The following is a 26,537-nucleotide window of genomic DNA, read 5'->3' on the forward strand; positions in this document are numbered from 1 at the left end:
TATTCCAAACCGTTAGGAAATTTGAATTTATCTCAGTGGCAAAGTTGTAGCTCTTGTCTTAAAGAACAAACATTGTGAACACATATAACCCATCAAACTTCATATGCAAGGCCAAAACCGCCATGGTCAAATTTCTTTTAAAATTTTTCTTAAGTTTTGTTATACAGCTATCAAACCGATCAAATTTGAAGCAAACAACCAACTACAAAAATGTACCGCAGATCTCAGTAAACATCTTTCTAGAATATACGATCTCTGTAGAAACGGATCTTATGGTCAAAATAGCAAAACAATTGCGATTTTTATCCTCTGTTCTAGGATTATGCTCCATAGATAATAAAACGCTCAAAATTCAAGGATACAATCAACCACAATAACGTAGCAAAGGCATCAATAAACAACATTCTGGAATATGCGAAATGTTTATGAACGGTTTTTAATGGTAAAGATAGCAAAAATCTTTTGAAAATATTCAATTTTTATACATTTTTCTCCGACTCTGGTCCAAAGATACGCAACCGCACAGTGTTATGCTTGACAGCATATACCAAGTCCAGAATAAGATTAAGAGTATTTTGCTAGAAAAAAATTTCATTGTTAGAACCTCTTTTGGCTTTTCTCAAAAATTTCAAAGAGTGTTCGGAAAAATACCCTACTATGCATATTTTTACCCTTTGATCTGAAAAGCTATTGAAAGTTTGCTCAATTGATACCATTGACTCTCAATTCATGAAAGAATTGAAAGCTAAAATTAAACAATCATTGCTTAAACGCTTTGTGACAACAATGGCACATCTTATAGGGACGTTTTTATTTCCGCCGTTTAAGGAGATGAATTTCTTATTAGAAGATAAAAGAAATGACGTAATAGCTAATGTAAAAGCAATGTTACTTGATATACAAGGTGAGAACACAGATTGTTCTAATGATGAGGAGGAAATTACAATGCCACATTTACACGAATTTTCAGAGTTTTTGGATCAACATTTGGCAAAGAGACGAAAAATTTAAAAGTCTCCAATTGATACAGAAATTGATACATATTTAGCGAGTATGGGTGTGAAGATAAAATCGATTTTGAAAAATCACCACCACTACCACAACCACACTTAGCCAAGACACATTCTCACACATTTTATTACAGTTTGAGAACAACTTGCTAAAAACGATTTTGACAAAATCGTTTTTGAGGATTATAGATTTTGTCAAAATCGTTTTTGAAGTATACGTATATGTTTCAGAATATTGCTCAGGATCTAGAAAAGATGTGCAAACACGAAAAGTAGCGTTGGACAGCTGAATTTGTCCACTTTCCTCAAATGAAACTGGTTCATATTGCTTAATTGTGAAAATTTTGAAATATCGACCTATGACCAAATATCTTCATATATTGGATGGACCCATTGAGGGGCCTCCTAGGCGAAATCTGTGGGGGGTAGGAATATTTGGCGTATGCACCTATTTAGAGGATTGGGTCGGCTACTAGAAAGTGCTGATAGCTAATCATTTGATTGTAGAAAGTTAAACAAAATCGACCGATTACGAAATGCCTTCATATATGGGATGGACCCATTGAGGGGCCTCCTAGGCGAAATCTGTGGGGGGTAGGAATATTTGGCGTATGCAGCTATTTAGAGGATTGGGTCGGCTACTAGAAAGTGCTGATAGCTAATCATTTGATTGTAGAAAGTTAAACAAAATCGACCGATTACGAAAAGCCTTCATATATGGGATGGACCCATTGAGGGGCCTCCTAGGCAAAATCTGTGGGGGGTAGGAATATTTGGCGTATGCAGCTATTTAGAGCATTAGGTTGGCTTCCAGAAAGTGCTGATAACTAATCATTTGATTTGATTTTGTTTAACTTTCTACAATCAAATGATTAGCTATCAGCACTTTCTAGTAGCCGACCCAATCCTCTAAATAGCTGCATACGCCAAATATTCCTACCCCCCACAGATTTCGCCTAGGAGGCCCCTCAATGGGTCCATCCCATATATGAAGGCATTTCGTAATCGGTCGATTTTGTTTAACTTTCTACAATCAAATGATTAGTTATCAGCACTTTCTAGTAGCCGACCCAATCCTCTAAATAGCTGCATACGCCAAATATTCCTACCCCCCACGGATTTCGCCTAGGAGGCCCCTCAATGGGTCCATCCCATATATGAAGGACTTTCATAATCGGTCGATTTTGTTTAACTTTCTACAATCAAGTGATTAGCTATCAGCACTTTCTAGTAGCCGACCCAATCCTCTAAATAGGTGCATACGCCAAATATTCCTACCCCCCACAGATTTCGCCTAGGAGGCACCTCAATGGGTCCATCCCATATATGAAGGCATTTCGTAATCGGTCGATTTTGTTTAACTTTCTACAATCAAATGATTAGTTATCAGCACTTTCTGGTAGCCAACCTAATGCTCTAAATAGCTGCATACGCCAAATATTCCTACCCCCCACAGATTTCGCCTAGGAGGCCCCTCAATGGGTCCATCCAATATATGAAGATATTTGGTCATAGGTCGATATTTCAAAATTTTCACAATTAAGCAATATGAACCAGTTTCATTTGAGGAAAGTGGACAAATTCAGCTGTCCAACGCTACTTTTCGTGTTTGCACATCTTTTCTAGATCCTGAGCAATATTCTGAAACATATACGTATACTTCAAAAACGATTTTGACAAAATCTATAATCCTCAAAAACGATTTTGTCAAAATCGTTTTTAGCAAGTTGTTCTTAAACTGTAATAAAATGTGTGAGAATGTGTCTTGGCTAAGTGTGGTTGTGGTAGTGGTGGTGGTTTTTCAAAATCGATTTTATCTTCACACCCATTTAGCGAGTGCCGTATCTAGCCAGACTGATGTTTTAAACATTTGGAAACAGTCGAACCTAAAATATTTAAAACAATTAGCCAGGAAAATTTTGGCTATACCCGTCAGCTCAGCAACGAGCGAGAGATTTTTTTCCACATCTGGAAATATTCTCAACGAAAGACGAACTAGACTTTTGAGCTCTAACTTGGACAAAATAATGTTTTTAAATAAGAATATGTAAATGTTTGTTTATAAGTAATTTTGTAATATGTATATTTTAGAACATATGCATTTTTTGAACAAATAAATGTACAACTATATCGATATATCTTTTTTTTTAATTTCGTGCGTGAGTGTGCGTGTTCGTGCCTTCTCGAAAAACGCCGTGTTTGTGCGTGAAAGTGCATAAAAATTTTGGTCCGTGTTCGTGCATGTTCGTGCCTAATTTTTTAGGCACGCGCCCATCTCTAATTGCGATATCTCTATTTTTTTACTACCTACGATGGGATTTTCAACATTCTTAGTCAGGCTTTACTTTTAGAAGGTCCTTAACCAAAGGTGTGATATCCGTCATTATTATTAAAATCGCAAAAATGAAAAGTTGGGTTCTATTAGCGACTATTGCGATATCTTCGTTGTTTGACCACCTACGACAAACTGTGTTACATCGTTGTAAAGGTGATATTTTCTACTTTCATTGCCAGGTTTTGCTTTTTGAACATCACTTATAGATGCTGAGATATTTCCTTTGGAATAAAATGTTGACTTTTTCTCCAAAATCAATAGGCTTCTTCCTCCGTGAGACCTCCATTAACCCTCGAAATTTCGTGGCGATCCGATCAAAATTGCGACATGTAGCGTGATTACAAAGTTTAGATGGACAGACGGACGGACATTAGCCAGATCGATTCAGCTCCTCGAGACATTCATTTTGGTACATATTAGTATGGGTCTACGACCATTATTTCGATGCGTTACACTACATAGTGGTGTAGGGTATATAAATAAGAGCGGGATGTATCTGGGTGGCCCTCCATTTGATACCACGCACCATACCCCCTAGACACAAGTTTTATATGATTAAGTCTCTTTGTTTAAGTTAGAAACCCTCTATCGTTATTTTCACTGCAAATCTGCCGGGAGCCTTTGTTCGCCAAGTTCGGAACGCAGATGGAGCTACCTTCCTTAGGTATTCTCGTCGAAAACTAAAAATAAGCGGGGTACCAGCACACTCAAAAGGAAATTGTAAATACTGTTCCCAAAAATAGGTTTTTAGATAAAATATCGCACTAAATTTTGGCCTTTGGCAGTAGATTACTGTGACGCTGTGTGGGCTACATAGTCAATATACATATCAAATTATGCGTTATGCGAGTACTTTAATCCTATGATTGGTTTTTTGCGCGTCCAAGTTAAATCAAGAATACAAAAAAACAACTAAAATCCGGCTTCAACATGTCGGCATCCATAAAAGGTGGATGTAGTGGAGATTTTGAAAAGTGATACATTAGAAGTGTAATCTTTATTTTGTATTTAGTTATTGGTAAACTACAATAGTTTGCGTAATATACTTTCATATATTTCTTACCCTTCAACACTACATTAACAATCTGATTTGAGTGATTTTAAAGCTAGAAAGATGTGGAATTAACAATAAAACTAATATTGAACAAAATGCAATGTAATAGAAGGTTAATTACAAAGATAAGAAAAGTAAAAAGTAGAGTCGCAAGTAGTTGCCAACTGAAAAGTCACTCCATATGACGTACATACGCACATAGACTAACACAAATGGTGCTGGTGCAAATCTCGTTTTAATGGTTCTGGTCAGCACAAATCATTGCAACTGTCATTTCATTTTTCCCTCTCCTTTATATTTTTCAACATTGGATATTGACACAGCAGTTTCAAGTATCATTTAACTATCACACAGAAGATTAGAAGTTGAAATGATTGTAAGTATGTATATACTAATATGTAACTAGAATGTGTGTTAATACCAAATTTTAGGACAGATCTTTTATGGTTTGTACTGAGAAAGTTTGGTTTAGTTTAGTAATATTTCTAAAATTATAACATTGAGAAAATTGGTGAACTAAGAAGCTAAGAATTCCAATGGTGACCTAAGAATTTCCAATGCCAAACTACAGTAATTAGATCTGAAAATGTAGCTAAAAACCTCGAAATACCCGAAATCGGGTGATACCGTTATACGGGGCTATTCCAAAACATGGACTCATTTATGTCTACACGTTATGTTTATATCCACCCTTTTTGGCAGATACGTTTTTGACCACAAACAAATTTGTACAATTTTTTTTAATTCGAGGACGAGTCCATACTCACTGAGATAATGACTGATGAGCACGATAACAAAGGAATTGAAGACTCGATTAGATCAAAACTTGATATAGCGTAGAAACTGACATCAAGTTCGAAGCGGAACTATATCGGTCAGCTCTTTCGGATATCTCTCCCACAATCGTTCAACATTTTTCGCTTTAGTGGAGTTTAAGACTGGTGAGAGGATAATTTTGAAAATCTTAACGCATGGAATCCTTGTAGTCTCGATTACAACGAAATATTGTGTCTCTAGAAAACCCATACATCTTAGGGTTATGGTTTTAAATCTCTAAAAATTCTATCGAAATTAACTAAAACAAGTAAAAAAGTATCAGTCGGCTTTGCCGACAGAGATATACCCTCAGCCTGGGCAAATGGAAACACTTTTTTCACAAAAAACTTATGTATTTAGGGGGTTTCAAAATTTTGGTCGTATGAACCGACAAAAATGTTGATTAGGATTAAAGTTAAAAAATTTTGCGGAAAAGGTACTTAAAGGAATGGACCGACATAGACCATGGGGGTGCCATTGGGGTTTTTACACCCTTCGGGCTGTTTTCTCAAGAAGTATGGACTTGCCCCTGAAACAACATTTACTATCGTAATTGAAGCAGCGAATGTAAGTTGCTTCAACAAAAATCAAAGTGATTCAATAGCAGGTCTTAAAGTGAACTTATCGAAAATTTTGTGGGGTAGGTACCTGAAGGAGTGGACCGATATGGCTTATCTACGAACTTAAAGTAAGTTTAGAAACAATATTACGAAGGCCAAATTTTGGCCGGAATCGGCATTTCCGTTCGAGAATTATCTTGCGCTTCCACCCATAAACATGGTGTCATAGGGTTTGTTTTTCAACTTTCAGGCTATTTTTTCAGGAAGTATGGACTTGCCTTGTACCTTCATATAGGGGACAGTGAATACAAGATGTTACAACAAAATCCAAGGCGATTCGAGAGCAGGTCCTAAACTGAACTTTCCCGAAATTTTGTGTGGGAGGTACTCGAAGGAGTTTACCGATTGAGTGCATATTGGAACCTCATCTAAGTCTGGTAGAAATTTCATAATGTGCAAAGTATGGACCAAATTGGTTACTCCCTTCAAGAGTTATCGTACGCACAAATTTTCCGAACATTTTCGAACTTTTGTGGGGGAGGTACCGGAAGGAGTGGACCGATATAATCCATCTTTGAACTTGAACTAAGTTTGGACAGAATATTACGAAAGCCAAATTTTGGACCGAATCGGCAGATCCGTTCGAGAGTTATCTTGCTCTCCAACCACTACACACGGTGTCATAGGGTTTTTTGGGACTTTCAGGCTATTTTTCAGGAAGTATGGACTTATGAAACTTACAGCGTCGTATAGAGGACAGCGAACACAACTTGCGTAAACTAAAATCAAAGCGATTCGAGACCAGGTCCTAAACTGAACTTTTCCGAAATTTTGTGTGGTAGGTACCCGAAGGAGTAGACCGATTGAGTCCATATTGGAACCTCATCTAAGTTTGGTAGAAATTACACGATGTGCAAAGTATGGACCAAATTGGTTATTCCCTTCGAGTTATCGTGCGCACAAGTTTTGCGACAATTTTTGAACATTTGTGGGGGAGGTACCTGAAGGAGTGGACCTATATGGCCCATCTTCGAACTTAAATCGAATCTGAACAAAATATTTCAATACCCAAAATTTGAACCGAATCGATTGATCCGTTCGAAAGTTATCGTACGCGCCAGCCTGCCAGACAGACAGACAGACAGACGGACGGACATTGCTAGATCTACTCAAAATTGTCTGAAACGGAAATCGTACAAACATACTTGGGGTCTAAAACCATTATTTCGATGAGGCACATATTTGGTCGTATCAAAGTGTAAATACCCTCTTTAGCCTAAAGGCTGAGGGTATAATCACTGACAAGCAACGTAAATCTGGAAAGGATTTACTTGCATTGTCCAAACATTGCACATTTTAATTTTTCTTGCAAACATAGAACTAATTTTAGGATAGACTATACCCGTCCATTTCTTTAAGTACCTTCCCCGTATAAATTTAAGGGTTAAATTCTGTAAATACAACTTCTCGAATCGTGTTGTTGTTTTTTAGCGCACATATTATTTTAAATGCGATAATGTATTTTGTCAATTTAAATTCTGTCCACCATATTAAACAATAACTAAATAAATAAAAAATCAGGAAATATGATAGTATACTAATAACGTTCATTTGGTCGAACCGACCACAGTCTACTTAACACAGTTTGACAACTGTTCACTGGCAAAACCAAAAGTTCTCTCATTATTGTTCAGTTGCTGAGTAATACTTCAAAAATTGTACTATAGAATATGATATATTGTTACCATGTATCTATAATATATCGTTTTCTTTCAAAATATGGTGACATGAATCATATCTTATCTATGCGTGATAGTTTTATCCACACTTCCTACTTCCCGGATTCTCGGATTGTTGATAAGAATTTGCAAACAAAACAGTCAAGCCCTCATTATACCCTACGCCACCATGTGGAAAGGGTATTATAAGTTTGTTTTGCTCAAAATGCATGTAACACCGCGAAATATTGTTCGTATACCCCTTGTGGTATACCAAAATTTCTATCTCGACGAGATAAAGTGATTTGAGATGTGGCCATTAAATATTGTAATCAAACTCCAGGCCGTAATTATGGTCCAAACTTCAAGAAATTTTATCTGCACCCAAAAACAAAATTTGTATACGACTTGTCGCAATTCTTGACCTGTCCCTTAATGCAGACTACATCAATGTAGAGGTAAGGTAATGGAACTACTGTCTGACATATACATGTGTGGGCTTTTTAGTGTGTTGGTTTGTTTGTAAAGAACTACATTTACCTTCCATTCTACAAAATATCGCAGTAATTGCACTATGCAACACTGAAAATGCAAACAACTTCTTGCATGCATTATTTGAAAATAATTATTGAGACTGTCAGATCCAGTTCGGATTTTATGGCCTTATCTAAACCGGGCTAAATCTACACTTTTTTGCATTTATCAGGCCTTTTCTCAGAAACGAATGGGAATTTGGCCTTGCTGTCTTTAGCAATATTTCAGCCCTTAACTAGCAGAACTTATCTTTTGAAGAAACCACATAAGAAAAACTCCATCTAGGGCATCAAAATCTATAAAATATAGAAAATTTTACATACATAATTGCTGAAATTCTGGTCAGTATCGGCTAAAATAATGGAAGTTGAACCAAGTAACCTTTTGCAAAAATCTTCCAAATAAAGTTCTCAACAATTCTTTAGAACGTTCTGAAACTCTAAAGTGTTTACTTCGTGTTGTTTCAGCGGTATTTTGCATCATATCTTTTACAACACGTATTTCAAACACAGTTCACACCAACAGTTTATTCTCGAATTTCGGATTTCACTACATTATTGGCAACGGCATAGAGGCATTTTACAACAATGGCATGTTCTGAAGAGTTGTATATTACATGCCAGGGAATATTTTTCCAAAAGAATATATTCAGAAAAATTAACGGTTTTGGAGATAAGGTGCGACATGTATAAAAATTGTGGAATTCTTGCATAAATGTTGAAATTTGAACCAATAAATGTAGTTTTTCGAGTTCATTATCTCTCCAAATATTTTATTCTTGTCCTTATTTACAAATTTGCTTCAGAGGTCAGAAGAAGATTCGCATTAGTTTCAGAGATATAGCCCAGAATTTCTTCAAAAACTCAATAATTAACCATGTTTAGATGGGGCCATAAAATCCCTGCTGGATCTGACACAACAAAACTCAACTAGGGTTTGCTGTCGTTTGTGTTTGTACTTTCAAAAAAATTCTCAGTTCGAATTGTTTGCACAAGATCACCTTGAAAATGTCGCACAGTGTTATAGTAGTTTTCAAATCAAGATAGAGAAATTCCCAGTATTTAAATTGATGCAAATTCCAATGATGTGCGGGGTCTTGATGTTTTTGTGAACAGTAATGTAATGCCTCGAAATATTGGTCTTTTTTATAGGTCCATTCGGTAAAAATCACCGAAAGCTATTTTTTAATGCAAATTTTAATTTTTTGAAGGAACCTGTATGTATCTTTTGTCAAAAGAGTTTGTCTGTCCATTATAAAATAAGTAAAAATTTTACGTTTCCAGTAATGACGTGTGCTATGTGCTATACCTCTGGTATGTTATCGTGTATATCAATTTATGTATGCCCTGACGCCTAAAACATTAGAGTTGTGTAGTTCCGGAACGAACTAGTTCCAAGGAACTATTCCGGACAAGGAACTATTGGAACTACATCCGGCTCTTTCGTTTGTATAGTTCCTTTAGTTCATATAGTTTCAGCCGTGCATATAATTCCATTCATTTGTATAATTCATTTTCTTTATTTAATAGCACACACACTTCGATCTTTCTTACAATAAACGTAAATCACATCCTCGTTACATCGCTGCAATTTATTTACTTTTATGTCAATTCATCCACCAAAAGATGAAAACAAAAAGAGAGATTCGTTAAACTACTTCACTCTCGGAAGGAAATAAAAAGAACGATGAAAGAGAAAGATTCATTGAACTATATCGGTCTCGGAACTATTTTGAACGAAGGAAATAGAAAGAACGATGAAAGAGAAAGATTCACTGAACTATATCGCTCTCAGAACTATTTGGAACTATATTAAGGAACTGTTTCCTTTTGGCAAAAGGATCTAGAAAGATCGATCCGCTTCTGGAACTAGATTGCCCAAATTTAAAAAACATGCATGTCGTAATCATATAAAAGAAATTCCGTGGAAAACTAGTGGCCAGAGATAATAGAGTCGGATATCACATGGTCGGTGCCGGCCGACTATAGCCCTTAATTTTTAAGCTATTTTAAGGATTTTAGTCACATTTTCTTATGGAATTCTCTGAAAATTCTTATTTTGTGTTTCCAAAGGGTAGAAAATGTCCCCATCAACAAATGTCAATATACACTCCGATTCATCTGAATAGAACAAACTAATTTTGTATACCGATAGAGGAATTGTAAATTAAATTTTTGTGGACATTTGGAGTATATAGTATACGAAATATTCAATACCTAACATCTTTCACATGTGCGTTATAACGGTAGTTTTTACTAGCTTTATGAAAAAATATGTATGTATATCTATTATCATGTTTTAATGATTCACCAGGATAGAACCACCCTGGTAAAATTTTACAAAAAATACTTATAATTATTAAAAAGGCCGTGAGTGTCCATTGTCATCAAAAATAGGCCAAAAAATATGTATTAGGGTCTTGGAATATGAGGAAGATCGAACCTAAGTGCTCAAAAAAGTATTCCTAGCAAGAAATCGTTAGAAACAAAATTTATGAAGCCAACATTATACACAATATTGTATTTAAAACGTTAAAGACCACATCAAATCACATTTTATAGGATTATAGGTACAAAACAAACCTCCAGTTTGAGCTATTTGGAAAGTTTTAAATACATTTTCCTACGGAATTGGCTCTGGCTTGGATGAATTTATTAAGGAGATGATTTATATTGGTTTCGTTCCACCCTACAATATTGATTGTAAATTGTAATTTTGGTTCCTAGAAGGTACAACATAGCCCTACACAAATCAGGTTTTAGTATAACCACCCTTATTACGGTTTGACCCAATTAAAGGTGGGTTTTTCTTACCACATTGGTTGTAAATTGCAACTTACAACGTTTAATGTGAGTTGTTGTTGTTTTTAAATACATAATTTGTATGACTGTGGCTTCAAAACCTCAGAGTTGAAGTTACACATTCAGTGTGGCATACATAAATTTCAAATACTCTCAAATAACTATATAATAGAAAAAATGTATATAAGAAATAAGAACGGCAAATAACAAACAATTTAAACATTTTGCTTTGAAAACTAGTAAGATTAGGGTCACATACGTTCACAATTTATGCAACACTACATGTTGACAACAATAGTATGTATTTACTACATATTGCTTGAAAAAGCACGGTAGCATACATTCATATCCCTTTCATCAATAAAAAATTATTCAATTGTAACAAAGTTTGTGGAAGCAATGTACAGTTTCATGTGCTGTGACACTGAGAAGGGACAAATGAAATCTCATTTAAAATATTCTATTGGAAATTATCTTAACGTTGTAAACTGAAAACATTTTTTCCCAATTTTTGTAACTGAACCGAAAACAATTTATATATAGGAGGGTGTGTTTGAAAATTGTATTTGGACATTGATGACAAAACTATGGCTGTAGTTTGTGTTTCAAAACAATTCATGCATTCTTGTTTGAGATTTGTTGATGACCTATCAAATAGTAGGTATTTTTCCCTTTTCTGTTGTCTTCCCTATGTAAAGATGTGAGGGTGGCAATAGGTTCGAAAACAAAACTACTTATCATCATACGTAGTTACGTTTGCACTATGATTACAATGTTGAGAATTGAAATAAGTACGAAAAAAACGTTTTAAACTTTTCTTGCATAAATGTATCCTGTCCATGCAGGGCTCAAATGCTTACACATAGATCGGTTGAAAAATACATTGGCTAATATTAGAGCTTTGCAGACAGTGCGATGGAACAAGGAGGACATTACAGGAATGCCTTTAGCTGCCACAAAAGAAGACATATTTCGCATATAGGCAAATTCTTCACATGAACAGGAGAATATTTTTGGTCGCTATGGAAGGCACTCACCGAGTGTGTTGGAAGACAATTCCAGGAAAAAAACTGGACACGACTAATTTTTTAGTGGCAGACAAGGCAGAATGAATTTGTTAGCGTCTAAATACAGTTGAATGACTGTCACACTGTTTGCACACCCACACGTAATTGTGTACATCACGTAAAATTTGTTTCCCAAAAACAGAATGCTACAACAGTTTTTTCTTCTTTCTGTAAAAACCCAACGGAAGCAACTCTAATACTCCTACCGAACGAACAAATTTCAAATCTAGGGGCAAAGTCCAAAGGAACGGAAGATGGAGAAATAAGGCAGAAACATTGTTTTCAAAGATGATGACATAGGAACTCTTACATTAAAATTGAACCTGCATTTGTAACATGAAAAAGTACGGACATCAAGTAGCTTCAGAACGAATCACAAATAAGTAGAAGTAGAAAAAAAACATGTGACGAACGACAACACGATGTAGCAATGAAGCTGGCTTAATGATAGTGGTAGTATTGGGCCAGTAGTAGACCCAGTGTTCAGTAAATTTACTCGGAAAATAAGGACACACATAACTAAAAAATTTGCGTTCCTTTTTTTGGTATGTGTGCATGTAATTCCGTCTGGTTTTTCATTTGTATGTACTTAAGTACAGAAAAGTCTTCGTCCTCTATGGGTATTTCGACCACCATCTCATGGGATTCATTCAACTGTCCACTCATGTGCTACCCAGTTATCTGTCCATACCAAATGGATATGCTTTACATCATCATCAACTGCATTGTTATCCTTGACGTTGTCTCAATCATCATAGTAATGGTTCATCAATATCAATGTGGGTACCACTTAAAATCCATTAGGGCTGACAGTATATTTGGATTAGGGATTTTATGGCATGAAATTTTTAGTACATTTTAAACAAGCTTTTAACGAAATCACAGATTTATACTCAAATATGTTATGGACCAGAATAAATTGAAGTTGTATGCACGAATGTCGGGTGGTTGTACAACCAGATTTAATTTGGAATAAACAGCAGTGTGAAAAGAAGTAAAACGGTATCATGTTTGTTTTAGCTAATTATTTCATACCGTCCCTAATCTAAAACACAAAACAAAAATAAAATCCACGTTTATTGGTCTGATGGCCATTTAAAAAATACTCTTTAAAAATCCGGGTTTATTTATTAAAAAAATCTTCAAAATCCACTGGTGGCGGTGGTGGATTATTTTAAATCCATGCATATCAAAAATATTCTTTAAAATACTCGTTTATTTATCTGAAGGCCCTTGAACAAATATTCTTTAGAAGTGCACATTTAATGGTCGTATATTGAAATAAGTAAAAAAGTGTCAGTCGGCTTTGCCGACAGATAGATACCTTCAGCCAATGTGAAGCGAAACTTTCACCTCCGGACAGATCTAATGTATTTGAGGTCTCTTTAGAATTTTGTGAACCTTTTTGGACATTTGAACTTGCCGACAAAAATGTGTATTAGGAATTAACTGCACTAAGACACAAATGTTGGACTTTCGTAGGGCAGATACCTTTAGGGAGGACCGATATGGGCCATTTTAGAAGTTAAACTAGAAGTTAAACAAAGTTTGGACCAAATTGGTTGCCCATTCAAGTGACATCGTCCTAGCATTTTAGTGACATTTTTTAAATATTTGGGAGAAGTACCGAAAGTTGTGGACCGGTATGGCCCATGAAACTAAGTTTGGATATAATATGACGAAAACCAAATGTTGGACCAAATCGGTTGAACAGTTCTAGAGTTATCGTGCTCTCCGACCGCCACATATGGAGACGTAGGGGTTTTTTACACCATTCGGGTTGTTTTCCCAGAAATATGGACTTGCCCCTGCAAAAACCTTTACCATCGTAATGCAAGTAGCGAATGCAAATCGCTTAACAAAAATCAAAGTGATTCGAGAGCAGGTCTTAAAGTGAACTTATCCGAAATTTTGTGTGTACCAGAAGGAGTAGACAAATATAGTCCATATTCGAACCTGATCTATATCTGGTAGATATATTAGGATGTGCAAAGTATGGATTTTGTCGGTCACTCCCTTCAAGAGTTACCGTACGAACAATTTTTCCAAACATTTTAGAACTTTTGGGGGGGGGGAGGTACCTGAAGGAGTAGACCGATATGGCTTATCTTCAAACATCTATACTTATAAAAGAGTTCAGTAATGATGACTCACTGACTCACTGACTCACTGACTGACTGATTCATAATCAACGCCCAGGCTAAACGGCTGGAGTTAGAATCTTGAAATTTTGAGGGAGTGTCACTCTTGGTCCCAAGGTGTCAGATAAGGCTGGATTTTTGGAAATTCGAACTAGAACGGTACGAAAAGTACTAAAAGGTACTAAATATGGTACCCTTAGTATTAGGCAAACGCGAAGAGCTAGAATTCTGAAATTTGGAATGAGGTTCACTTATGGAGAGTTAGAAAGGTGTACCAAAGGGTTTTTGGAAATTCGAACTATAAGTGTACGAAAAGTACTAAAAGTTACTAAATTTAGTACCATTTGGTATTACGTGAACGGATAGAGCTAAAATCTTGAAATTTGGAATGAAAATCAAGGTTTAGAAGATGAGTTGATATATGGAGGTGGTTTTGAAAATGTGTACTCATGTGTACGAATAGTACTAAATGGTACTAAATTTAGTACCATTTGGTATTACGTGAACGGATAGAGCTAAAATCTTGAAATTCGGAATGAAAATCAAGGTTTTGAAGATGAGTTGATATATGGAGGAGGTTTTGAAAATATGTACTCATGTGTACGAATAGTACTAAATGGTACTTATTTGGTACAATTTGATTTTGGGCGAACCGATAAAGTCGGAATTCTGAAATTTGGAATTACTATTACTGTTGGAGTGTAGGTTTGAGATATCGAGGTAGTTTTCGAAATTCGTACATATGGGTACGAAAGGTACTAAATAGTACCACATAAGGTACAATTTGGATTTGGGGGAACGGATGGAGCTGCAATTCTGAAATTTAGAATTAGGATTACAGTCGGAGTGTTGGATAGAGGTATTTTGGAAATTCGTACTTTTGGGTACGAAAAGTACTAAATGGTACCAAATTTGGTACAATATGAATTTAAGTGATCGGATAGAGCTGGAATAGTGAAATTTGGAATAAGATTACTATTGGAGTGTGGGATTGGGATACTTTTGGAAATTCGTACTTATGGCAACGAAAAGTACTAAAGTCGTACTTATGGGTACAAAAGGTACTGAGTGGTACTAAATTTGGTACAATAGGGATTTGGGTGAACGAATCGAGCTGGAAACCTGAAATTTGGAATTGAGATTACAGTTGGAGTGTAGGATTGGGGAAGTTTCGGAAATTCGTATTTATGTGTATGAAAAGTACTAAATGGTACTAAATTTGGTACAATGGGGATTTGGATGAACGAAAAGAGCTGGAATCTTCAATTTTGGAATTAAGATTACTGTTGGAGTGTAAGATTGAGATAAGTTTGGAAATTCGTACTTATGGGTGGTAAAAGTACTAAATAGTACTAAATTTGGATTTGGACGAACAGGAAGAGTTGGAATTCTGAAATTTGGAATTAAGATTACTGTTGGAGAGTAGAATTGAGGTGATTTTGGAAATTCGTGTTTATGTGTACGAAATGTACTAAATGGTACGAAATTTGGTACAGTTGAGATTTGGGTTAACATATAGAGCTGAAATCCTGAAATATGATATTACAATTACTGTTGGAGAATAGGAATAAATGAATGGTAGTTTTGGAAATTCGTGCTTATGGGATCAAAGAGTACAAAATGGTAGAATTTGCATTTGGAAGAACGGATTGAGCTGGAATCCTGAAATTTGGAATTAAGATTACTTTTGAAGTGTAGGATTGAGGTAGTGTGGGAAATTCGTAATTATTGATACGGAAAGCACTAAATGGTACAGAATTTAGTACAATTTGGGTTTGGGTGAACGGATAAAGCTTGATTCCTCAAATTTGGACTGAGGGTGAGAAAAGGGTTTTTATAAACTATGAGTGTACGAAAAGTACTAAATAATACTAAATTTAGTACAATTTGGATTAGGGTAAACGGATAGAGCTGGTATCCTTAAATTTGGAATTGATATTACTAGGAATAAAGTAGTTTTGCCAATTCGTACTTAGGGTACAAAAGGTACGAAATGGTACAATAGAGATTTAGGTAAACGGATAGAGCTGGAATCCTGAGATTTCTGTTGGAGTGTAGGATTGAGGTAGTTTTGGAAATTCGTACTTATGGGAACGAAAAGTTCTAAATGTTTCTAAATTTGGTACAATGGGGATTTGGGTGAACGAGCTGGAATCCCGAAATTTGGAACTGAGATTACTGTTGGAGTGTAAGATTGAAGTAGTTTCGGAAATTCGTACTTATGTGAACGAAAAGTACTAAATTTGGTACAACGGGGAATTGGAAGCCTGAAGTTTGGAATTGAGATTATTGTTGAAGTGTACGATTGAGGTAGTTTTGGAAATTTGTATTTATGGGTACTAAATGGTATAAATTTGGTACAATTTGGATTTGGGCTAACGTATAGAGTTGGAATCCTGATATTTGGAATTAGGATCACTGTACGAACAGTAATAATGGTACGAAATGTAGTACAATTTGGATATGGGTGAACGGATAGAGCTTATTTCCTCAAATTTTTACTGAGGGTCACTGATAAAGAGTAAAACAGATGTACCAAAGGGTTTTTGAAACTATGAGTGTGCGAAAAGTCTAAATGGTACTAGATTTGGTAAAATTTGAGTGAACAAATAGACCTGGAATCTTTAAACTTGGAATTGAGATTGCAGTTGGAGTGTAGGATAAAGGTAGTTTTGGAAATTAGTACTTATGGTGAGCGGATAGCGCTTGAGGCCTGAAATATGAAATTAGGATTACTGTTGGATTTTAGGACTGAGGTAGTTTTGGAAATTCATAATTATGGGTATGAAAAGTATTAAGTGGTACTAAATTTGGTACAATTTGCATTTGTGGGACGGATAGAGCTAGAATCCTTGGATTTGGTAAAACTACTGTTGGAGTGTGGGATTGAGACATGGAGGTAGTTTGTGAAATTCGAATTTTACCAACTGGTACTAAATAGTACAATTTTGATTTGAGTGCACGAATAAAGCTGGAATCCTGTTATTTGGAGTTAAGGTTACTGTTGAAGTGAATGATTGAGGTAGTTTTGATACAATTTTTTATTGGGCGAACGGATAGATGTGAAATCCTAAATATTTCGAAATAATATTACTGTTATTATTTGGTATTAATGTCAGTGTAGGATTGGTATATGTGGTTGCCAGGATGAGTGTTGGTGTGTAGCGTATATGGAGGTGGTTTAAAAAGTACGTGCATACCATATATACACGAAAAGTTCTAAATCGTTCTAAATTTGGTATCGGGTGTAGCGTCATACCATGAAAAGTACTAATTGCTACAAAATTTAGTACAATTTGCTTTTGTGTAAAGGGGTTTTTGGAAAGCCGTCCTAGAAAAGTACGAAAAATACTAAAGGGTACTAAATATGGAAGTTCGTACTTATGTGTACGATAATTACTAAATGATACTAAATTTGGTACAATTTGGATTTGAGTAAATGAATAGAGCTGGACACTTGAAATTTGGTATTAAGATTACTGTTCGACTGCAGGATTGAGGAAGTTTTGGAAATTCGTATATATGGGTAAGAGAAGTACTAAATGGTACTAATTATGGTACAATATGGATTTGGGGTGAAAGGATAGAGGTGGAATCCTGAAATTTGGAATTAATGTTGTTGTTATTTATTGTTGAACTGTAATATGGTCATTTATATTTGATGTATATTTCGGGTAAAGGTCAGTGAAAAGACGTTGTTTATGTTTAGTTTTAAATTTTTATTTTTATTCCAATATTTTGGTTGACTTCGTTAATTAATATAACTGTAGAAGTGTAGGATTCAGGTAGTTTTGGAAAGTCATACAATTTGGATTTGGGTGAATTAATAGAGCTGGAATCCTGAAATTTGGAATTACGATTACAGTTTACGATTACGAAGGGTAGAATTCAGGTAGTTTTGAAAAATCGTACTTATGGTTACAAAAAGTACTAAATTTGGTACAATATGGATTTAGGTGAACGGATAGCGGTAGAATCCTGCAATTTGAAATTATGATTATTGTAGGCCTGTTGAATTGAGGAAAGACAATTCGTACATATGGGTACGAAATTTCTAAATTTGGTACAATTTGGATTTGGTTTAACGAATAGGGCTTGAGTCTTGAAATTCGGAATTAAGATTACTGTTAAAGTGAAGGATTGAAAATCCGAAAATCTTACATATGGGTACGAAGAATACGAAATGGTACTAAGTTTGGTACAATTTGGAATTGCACGAACGGATACAGCTGGAATCTTGAGATTTGGAATTACGATTACTGTTATTATTTTGTATTAATACCAATGTAGGGTTGGGATATGTCGTCGAAATACGTACCATAAGTATACGAAAAGTACTTAATGGTACTCAATTTGTTGTTGGGTGTAGGGACAGTGCTGGAATCTGTATTTTTCGTATTTAGGGTGAGTATTGGCATGCAACGCTGGTCTCGCTGTTAATGTGTAAGGGTGATATACGGCTAATATTTTTGAAAATCAAATAAAGGGGTACGAAAAGTACTAAAATAAAAAAAATATTGATTAAAACTGGTATTAGTACAACAAAATTTTCAGTGTTCGTCATTTCCATATTATATATTGTTTATTTTTGTTTTATATCCTTTCCGCATACGAAGTAGCGGGCACTTTGCTAGTAAACTATGTTTGGACAAAATATTACGAAGGCCATATTTTGGTTGGTAAAAGTTTTTTTGCAACTTTCATGCTATTTTCTCAGGAAGTATGGGCTTGCCCCTGATGAAACTTGTACCGTCGTTTGGAGGGCAATGAATATAAGTTGCTAAGACAAAAATCAAAGCGATTCGAGAGATGGCCCAAAACTGAAGTTTTCCGAAATTTTGTGTGTGAGGTACCCGAAGGAGTGGACCTATTGAGACCATATTAGAACCTCATATTACTCTGGTAGAAAGTTTACGCTATACAAAGTATGGACCAAATCGTTAACTCCCTTCCAGAGTTATCGTGCGCACAAACTTTCCGAACATTTTCGAACTTTTGTTGGGGAGGTACCGGAAGGACTGGACCGATGTAGCTCATCTTCGATCTTAAAATAAGTTTGGGCAAAATATTACGAAAGCCAAAATTTGAACCGAATTGGTTCATCCGTTCGAGAGTTATCGTGCGCTCCAGCCAGCAGGACAGACAGACAAACAGACAGACAGACGGACGGACATGGTTAGATCGACTCCAAATTGTCTCAAACACATTTCGTCCAAACATACTTGGGGTCTAAAACCATTATTTCGATGACGCACATTTTCATCGTATCAAAGTGTATATACCCTCCTTAGCCTAAAGGCTGAGGGTATAAAAATAGTCTTTAAAAATCCAAGTTTATGTTGGTCTTTAAAAAATATTGTTTAAAAATCCACATTCATCATTACGGGGGCCCTCGAAAAAACATTCTTTGAAAATCCACATTTATTAATACGATGGCCCTTGTAAAATATTCTTTAAAAATCCATGTTTATTGATTGATTAAAAATCCAGGTTAATTAGTGCGATGGCCCATGAAAAAATATTCTTTAAAAATCCAGGTTAAATAGTGCGATGGCCCATGAAAAAATATTCTTTAAAAGTCCACGTTTATTGGTCCGACGACCCTTGAAAAACTATTCCTTAAAAAATCCACTTTTATTGTTCTGATGGCACTTGAAAATATATCCTTTAAAAATCCACGTTTATTGGTCTGGCCTTTGAAAAAATATTCTTTAAAAATTCATTAAAAAAATATTCTTTAAAAATCCACGTTTATTGGTCTGGCCTTTGAAAAAATATTCTTTAAAAATTCATTAAAAAAATATTCTTTAAAAAATCCACGTTTAATGGTTTGATGACCCGTGAAAAATATTCTTTCAAAATCCACTTTTGTTGGTCTGATGGCCCTTGAAAAAATATTCTTTAAAAAATACACGTTTTTTGGTCTGATGGCCCTTGAAAAAAATTATTTAACAATATACATGCTTGGGCTCATAGTTATTGAAAGAATATTTATTAAAGTTCAAAGTTCCTGTGTCTGAAAATATGTGAACTTTACATTTTTGAAAGTCTTATTTGTTATACATTAAACATTTCCGTAGCCTTAAATTTTTTAAAATTAACAATTTACTGACAAGTTTAGACAACATCGTATCTCTTATCACACAAAATATTATTATTCATTTTTAAAAACTTTCAAGATTAATATTACAAATCATCTCCTTTTTTACTTCTCTGTTGTTCAAACTCTTTTGAATTTGCATTTTAATATGTTCAGATGACTACGCTTTGATAACTCTTCTATCCTTAACCTTGCCTTTTGCTGTTGCGTTCTCTAACAAAAGTTACACTTACTTTTCTATGCATAGTTCTGAACACTTGCAGCAGGAAATCTTGGATGCATGTGCAAAGCCTTATCGACCAGACTTAACAACATTTAATTGACAAAACTATGCTTGTAAATACATTTTGCGAAAATCTTTTGGCAGTTGTCGGCTTCACTCTTGAGTGCGCCTTTTGGCAAGGAAATAATGATGAGTATAAAAAATAAAAGAATTTTACTATCAAGATTTCGTACTGTACAGACGGCTTTGGTTAACTTTAAATAGATTCTTGTTTTATCAGCCAATGCCAAACAAAGTCGATGAATGTCGAAAGGATAAACCAGCAAACACCTGTAAGGAATGCATTTTACGTAAGATAAGAACGTTTCAAAGTTCTTATAAAATGTTATTATTTTATATTTTAAGTATGCTATAGTCTATGAACAAAACACAAGAAAATGGGTTTAATTGATTAAACCCTTGGTAGAGGAAACAAAATTCACTTCAATTTAAAAATGGATATAATGTGACAAGTTTTTTTATAATAAATATTATAACAGTAAATAAGTAATAACACCACTTTTAGTGAATTTTAGCCTCCAAATTTAGTCAATCAGTGCACTTTAGTCAATATTGCACTACAACAGAACCTTGTTTTTGTAGATCAGTACTACAAAATTTTGAAATCTACAATGAAAAATGAAGGCTAGGGTGGTTTTTTGTCAAGACCACAACTCCGACTTATTATGATTTCCCATTCTTAAAGTCTCTCTATATGAAACCTGCTAATAAAGGTAAACATTTCGATGGAATGCTAACGGAAGGATGTCACCTCCAAGGTTGGAGAAGCACATAAACCATTCGGCTAGCGGAAGAATGTCACCTCAAAGTTTGGAGAAGCACCGAAACCATTCGGCTTCATGAACAAACGTAATACCAACATATACCCAGCGAAAAGTTTGCCTCCAAAGAGGCAGTTAAATGATATGTACAAGTGATTTGGAAGTGCATCAAATTATGCATTTTCATTCATGATTTTTACAAGGGAGTGACCCCGGAAAGAGGCACCCCATTTTAACTGACCCTTTGGCATTAAATTTTAACTGAATCTTTGGCACTGCACTTTAACTGACCCTTTGGCATTGCATTTTAACTGACCCTTTGGGGTAGAATAGGAGGCAGTCCAGAGCACGTGTTTTGAATAACAAAATAAAATGCATTTATTTTTTGTGTAAAACAAAAATATTCATAACTTTATTTAAATTAACACAAATTATGAAAATTCTCTATTGAATTCAATCGCAAACATGTGTGTTTCCTCCGCTCTTCATTTAATCCAAACTTAAGTGCTTTTGCTTCATCTGCTAAATGGGTTTGATATTGTCTTCCCATCGCCAGTTAAGATTTCGACATGTACTTCAACAGCACTCCATTGGGAAATTTTCTTCTCGTGAGTTACCGGAAAAATTTTCACCAATTAAATATTTAGTTTGTATTAAAAATTTTTGGAAATGTTAACACGATTATCTCTTGTTGGAAATATATTCCGCTGCGTGTAGAGATGTACAAACTGATTTATTTACATGTAGGGATCTCTAACAACTGCTAATAGAATGTAGTGAACGGAGTGCCTTTTTCACGACTCCATTTGCACTGCATCCGGATGCTGTTAAATTGTGAGGAATTGGAGTGCCTTTTTCACGACTCCGTTGAACTGCCTCCAGATGTTGTTAAAATGTGACAAATGGATGTGATTCTTTGGATTGCATCCAAATGCGGTTAAAATGTGAGGAATGGAGTGCCTTTTTCACGACTCCGTTTGAACTGTATAAAAACATGCCGTGAAAGAACTAGTCTACATTGCACTACTTCCAATTTATTTTGCTGGGTATAAAAAAATTTAAATAAAATTGAAAAAAAAAACAAGCAAGCAAAGGCTACAGTCGGACGGGGCCGACCATGTGATACCCTACACCACAACCTGTAGGAATTAGCTATGTGCAACCGCCTTGCACGCTGAATGTCCGGGTTTGATTTCCATCAAATTGTCTACGGTGACAAAATACCCCTTAGTAATGTTGGCGATATTTCCTGAGTATTTCAGCCATGAAAAACGTCTCTACAAGTGGCAACTTAGGACACGCCGTTCGGACTAGGCGATAAAAACTATGTCACATATCAATAACTTAATATGAATCCATTGATATAAGAGAAGCCTCCCTTGTCTTTACTGGGATATTTGTGGAAAAATATATAAATTTTACATTTCTAAAAATATTCGAAAATTGGAAAATTCAAATTGATTAGCCCCTCCTGCTACATCTTCAAATTGTCTTGAATATCAGGTTCCTTTTTGGAATACACCTAAAATAAATACATATACCATGAAATTTGGTATATTTGATAATTGGGAAAATTGCGAGTTTATTAAACATCTATCGTCCAAAAATGGTGCACTTGTACCTCACATATGCTTCGAAAATAGTTCATTGTGATATCAAAAATATATTTTATACCGGTAGAAATAACTAACAATGAATAGAAATTCAAAAACATGCATGTAAACAAATTTATAAATCCCAAAATTATTCATGTTCAATTATACAGTAAAGAAGATAGTATAAGTCAGCTGCGCTAACGGTGATATACCTTCAGCCTCTAAAAATATATTTAGTTTGTAACACGAGTTTGCTTCAAACTACGTGGAATCTGTAGGTATCGTAATATGGGGCTATACCAAATCAATTTTAGGAAGCTAACTTCTGAGTTTTGGAAAAGTTTGAGAATTATTTTTTCAGATTTGTAATTTTAGTTGGAGCCGGCAGGGGATTTTGGAACTTCTGGACTATAATCTCAGGAAGTATGACTTACCCCGGAAAAGGGACCAGAATAGGGACCGTAAAAAGAGCATTCTTCTTCAAAAAAGGAAATAATGATCAGATAGATCCGATACGGGTCCTCAAACTGCACTTTTCCCAAATTTTGTGTGGGAGATCCTCGAAGGACGGACCGATATAGTCCATATTCCGACCTGACACATGACTGGATGAAATAATCCGATGTGTAAAGTTTCGACCAATCAGAAAATCCCCTTGAGAGTTAACTTGCGGATTTGCGGCGCAAGTACAATCTGCTGAAGAATATTCAAAACGATTCGAGAGGACTCTTAAATTTCCCTTTTCCGAATTTTGTGTGGGAGGCACACTAATAACCGATATAGTCTTATCCGATCTATATCTGGAAGGAATAATAATATATGGAAAGTTTGGAGAAAATCGATTGCTCAGTTCGCCAGGTATCGTTGGGGGAGGTGTGGACCGACATAGCCTATATTCGAACTTAAACAAAGTTTGGGCAAAATATTACGTTGTATAAAATTTGGTTCTAATCGGTAGATATGTTCGAGAGTTATCGTGCGCACCAGCCAGTTAGACATTAAGAGAGACAGATGAACGGACAGCTCTAAATAGACTCCAAATTGTCTGATACGAATTTCGTCCAAATATACTTGGGGTCTAAAACCAATATTTCGTTGAGACACATATTTGGTCGTATTTTGTTTGTATCCCCTTTACCCTAAATCCTGAGGTATAAAATAGGCCCCATGTTGCAATATTTGTATAAAAATCCAATTTGACAACTGAACTAAAAATGTCTCTGTCATGATAGAGACAATTTGTAGCATGGGAGGAAATTGTGGTTCTCTGCACAAAACACATTATATATCAGGCACTAGGTGCGTTATCTAGCAGACACATTATTGCAATTTGCATCAGGGGAAAGGTCAGTAGTTATTATTCCATATGTAGGCTACTTTGCCGGTATATGCCCTCCAGGAATCAAAATATGAACCAAAAATAAAATTTGTATATTTTTCATACAAAAGTACTGGTGTATGTCATCCGCTAAATAATATCAGATCATCATGCAAAATTATAGGCATTTTTTCAGCGTAAACTCTTACCTCGTGCAAAATTTCGTGACTATTGAGCTATAATTGCGACCTCTAGCGGGTTTCTGATTACACTACAAACAAAAAACTGGATATATTAGGCTGTAACTCTGTTATCTGATCACGTACATCAACATAATTGACAGCAATTGAAAGGTGAAGAGATCGTCTTCCAGATATAACTCACGAGTGGGGAATGTGTCTTTCAGGAACAAAGATATAAGCTGTTTATTAAAAATTTTCACAATTTTCACACAAAAGTTGTGGTCCATTTAACCCTCTAAATATTATCTGATCGCCATCTCAAATTGCAAACTTCTTCTTTGTCATATACTCTTATCTTATTTAAAATTTCGAGCGATCGGACTATTATTGCGACCTACAGAGCAGCTACAAAATCGGATAAAAATTATGTTTTTGGTCCATTTCACCCGCTAAGTATTTCACGATCATCACCAATTAAAATAGCGATCTATTCTGATGTGAAACCGACCTCCATACCAAATTTCGTGACGATCGGTCCATAATTGCGGCCTGGAGTTTGATTACAATTTATAATGGACAGACGGACACACGGACGGACGGACGGACGGACGGACGGACGGACGGACACACATCTCAAAATCGCTTTATCTCGCCGAGATATGAAGATTGGTATACCACATTGGGGGTCTCCGACGAATATTTCGCGGTGTTACATGAATTTTTCCCAAAACAAACTTATAATACCCTTTCCACATAGTGGTGTAGGGTATAAAAACATAAACTTTACTACAAAACCTACGGAGTAGCATTTTTTTACCCAATTACATACCACGCGTGAAGATTTTCGCTTCATTTCGTTAACAAAAGGAACAAAACACTATCACTTGGAATTGCTATAATTTATAAAAATGTCATATCAAGGATATGCACAGAATTCTCACCTTTAAAAAAAGGGTAAAGAACAAAAAATCGAAACATGTTTGCTCCCTGTCTAAAGCTGAAAATCATGGAAACAAATGTTCGAGCAAACCTATGGAATACTTGTATGCATCAAATGTGAATAGCTTAATATTCGTTGAATATGAGTTTCCTTTTCACGGGAGCTTGCGACAGCGGATATACGTTAGTGACAATATGTTGTTGTTGGGTTTTTATATTTGATATTTCCGCTAACACCAATCATATGCTTTTGAGAGAGAAAAAACGAATTTACTATGAAACAAAGTAGAAGAAGGAGGAGTAAAAATAAACATTACGGGAGGCGATGAACATTTTTGAGTACGTAGAATACAATATAATAAAAGCTTATGTAATTGCAGTATGATTGCAATTAAATGCTCTAATGGCGGTCATCATGCATTTTCCTTCAATAATTGTGGATGACGATTTTCGTATTTTTAACACCACATTTATTGCTTAAAAATCCTTCTAAATGTCTGAAACTTATATATGCAAGTAGAACCAATATAAACAAAATATACATAAAGGATATTAAAAACACAACATTACCGGCAGAGGTAAAATTGGTGTTCGTTAGGACCTAAATTTTACTCTTTTATTTACTTTTATTATCTCGATAAACTTTGTTCTTTATTAAGAACAAAGTGTTTTCACATTCGGTATGAGTGCATACCTTCTGAATTGTGTGTAGCCAAACGCAATGCGCAGCAAGGCCTTCACTTTTAATAATTTTAAAAAATTGTTTGTATTAAAAGTGAGTTTTTATAATAAACATTTTTAAATTTTTTTCTTATATCTTTGTGTTTATTTCAGCTCGAGTCCATATTTTGTTGTATTCAAGTATTTGAATAACAACAAAATGTTTTACAGTGGATATGAAATTGATTAGTTGCGGGCGGAGGGTAGGGAATACTATAGTTTCAGTTGTCACCAAACAACTTCATCAGTTCCCTTTTCCGCCGACTCTGTATCGATAAACAGGTCAATAAGCCCATCCAGCAAATTAAACAAAATGAGAAAATTGCTGTATGGCCCTAAAGCTGATTACCCTACAATTTGAGTCGAACTAAAGAATTTCATATCCACCACTGTTTTTATGTCGTCTTTGCTTTGCAAAAAATGCGAACATATGAATGTTGCTTCAATAAGCGGGGGTAAAACAACGAGAAAGTTGTTGTTTTTGCATTACGCATTGATCAACAAGGCCGTGCTGATGCCTATTATTGTTGTTGGCGTTTTTTTTTTCTTATCTTAAAATTTCTATAGCTAAATTTCAATGCAGCCAATTAGTATTACCATTAT

This window comes from Musca autumnalis, unplaced genomic scaffold (assembly GCF_047663935.1).
Source record: "Musca autumnalis isolate F117 unplaced genomic scaffold, ASM4766393v1 scaffold_5, whole genome shotgun sequence".
Lineage (NCBI taxonomy): Eukaryota > Metazoa > Arthropoda > Insecta > Diptera > Muscidae > Musca > Musca autumnalis.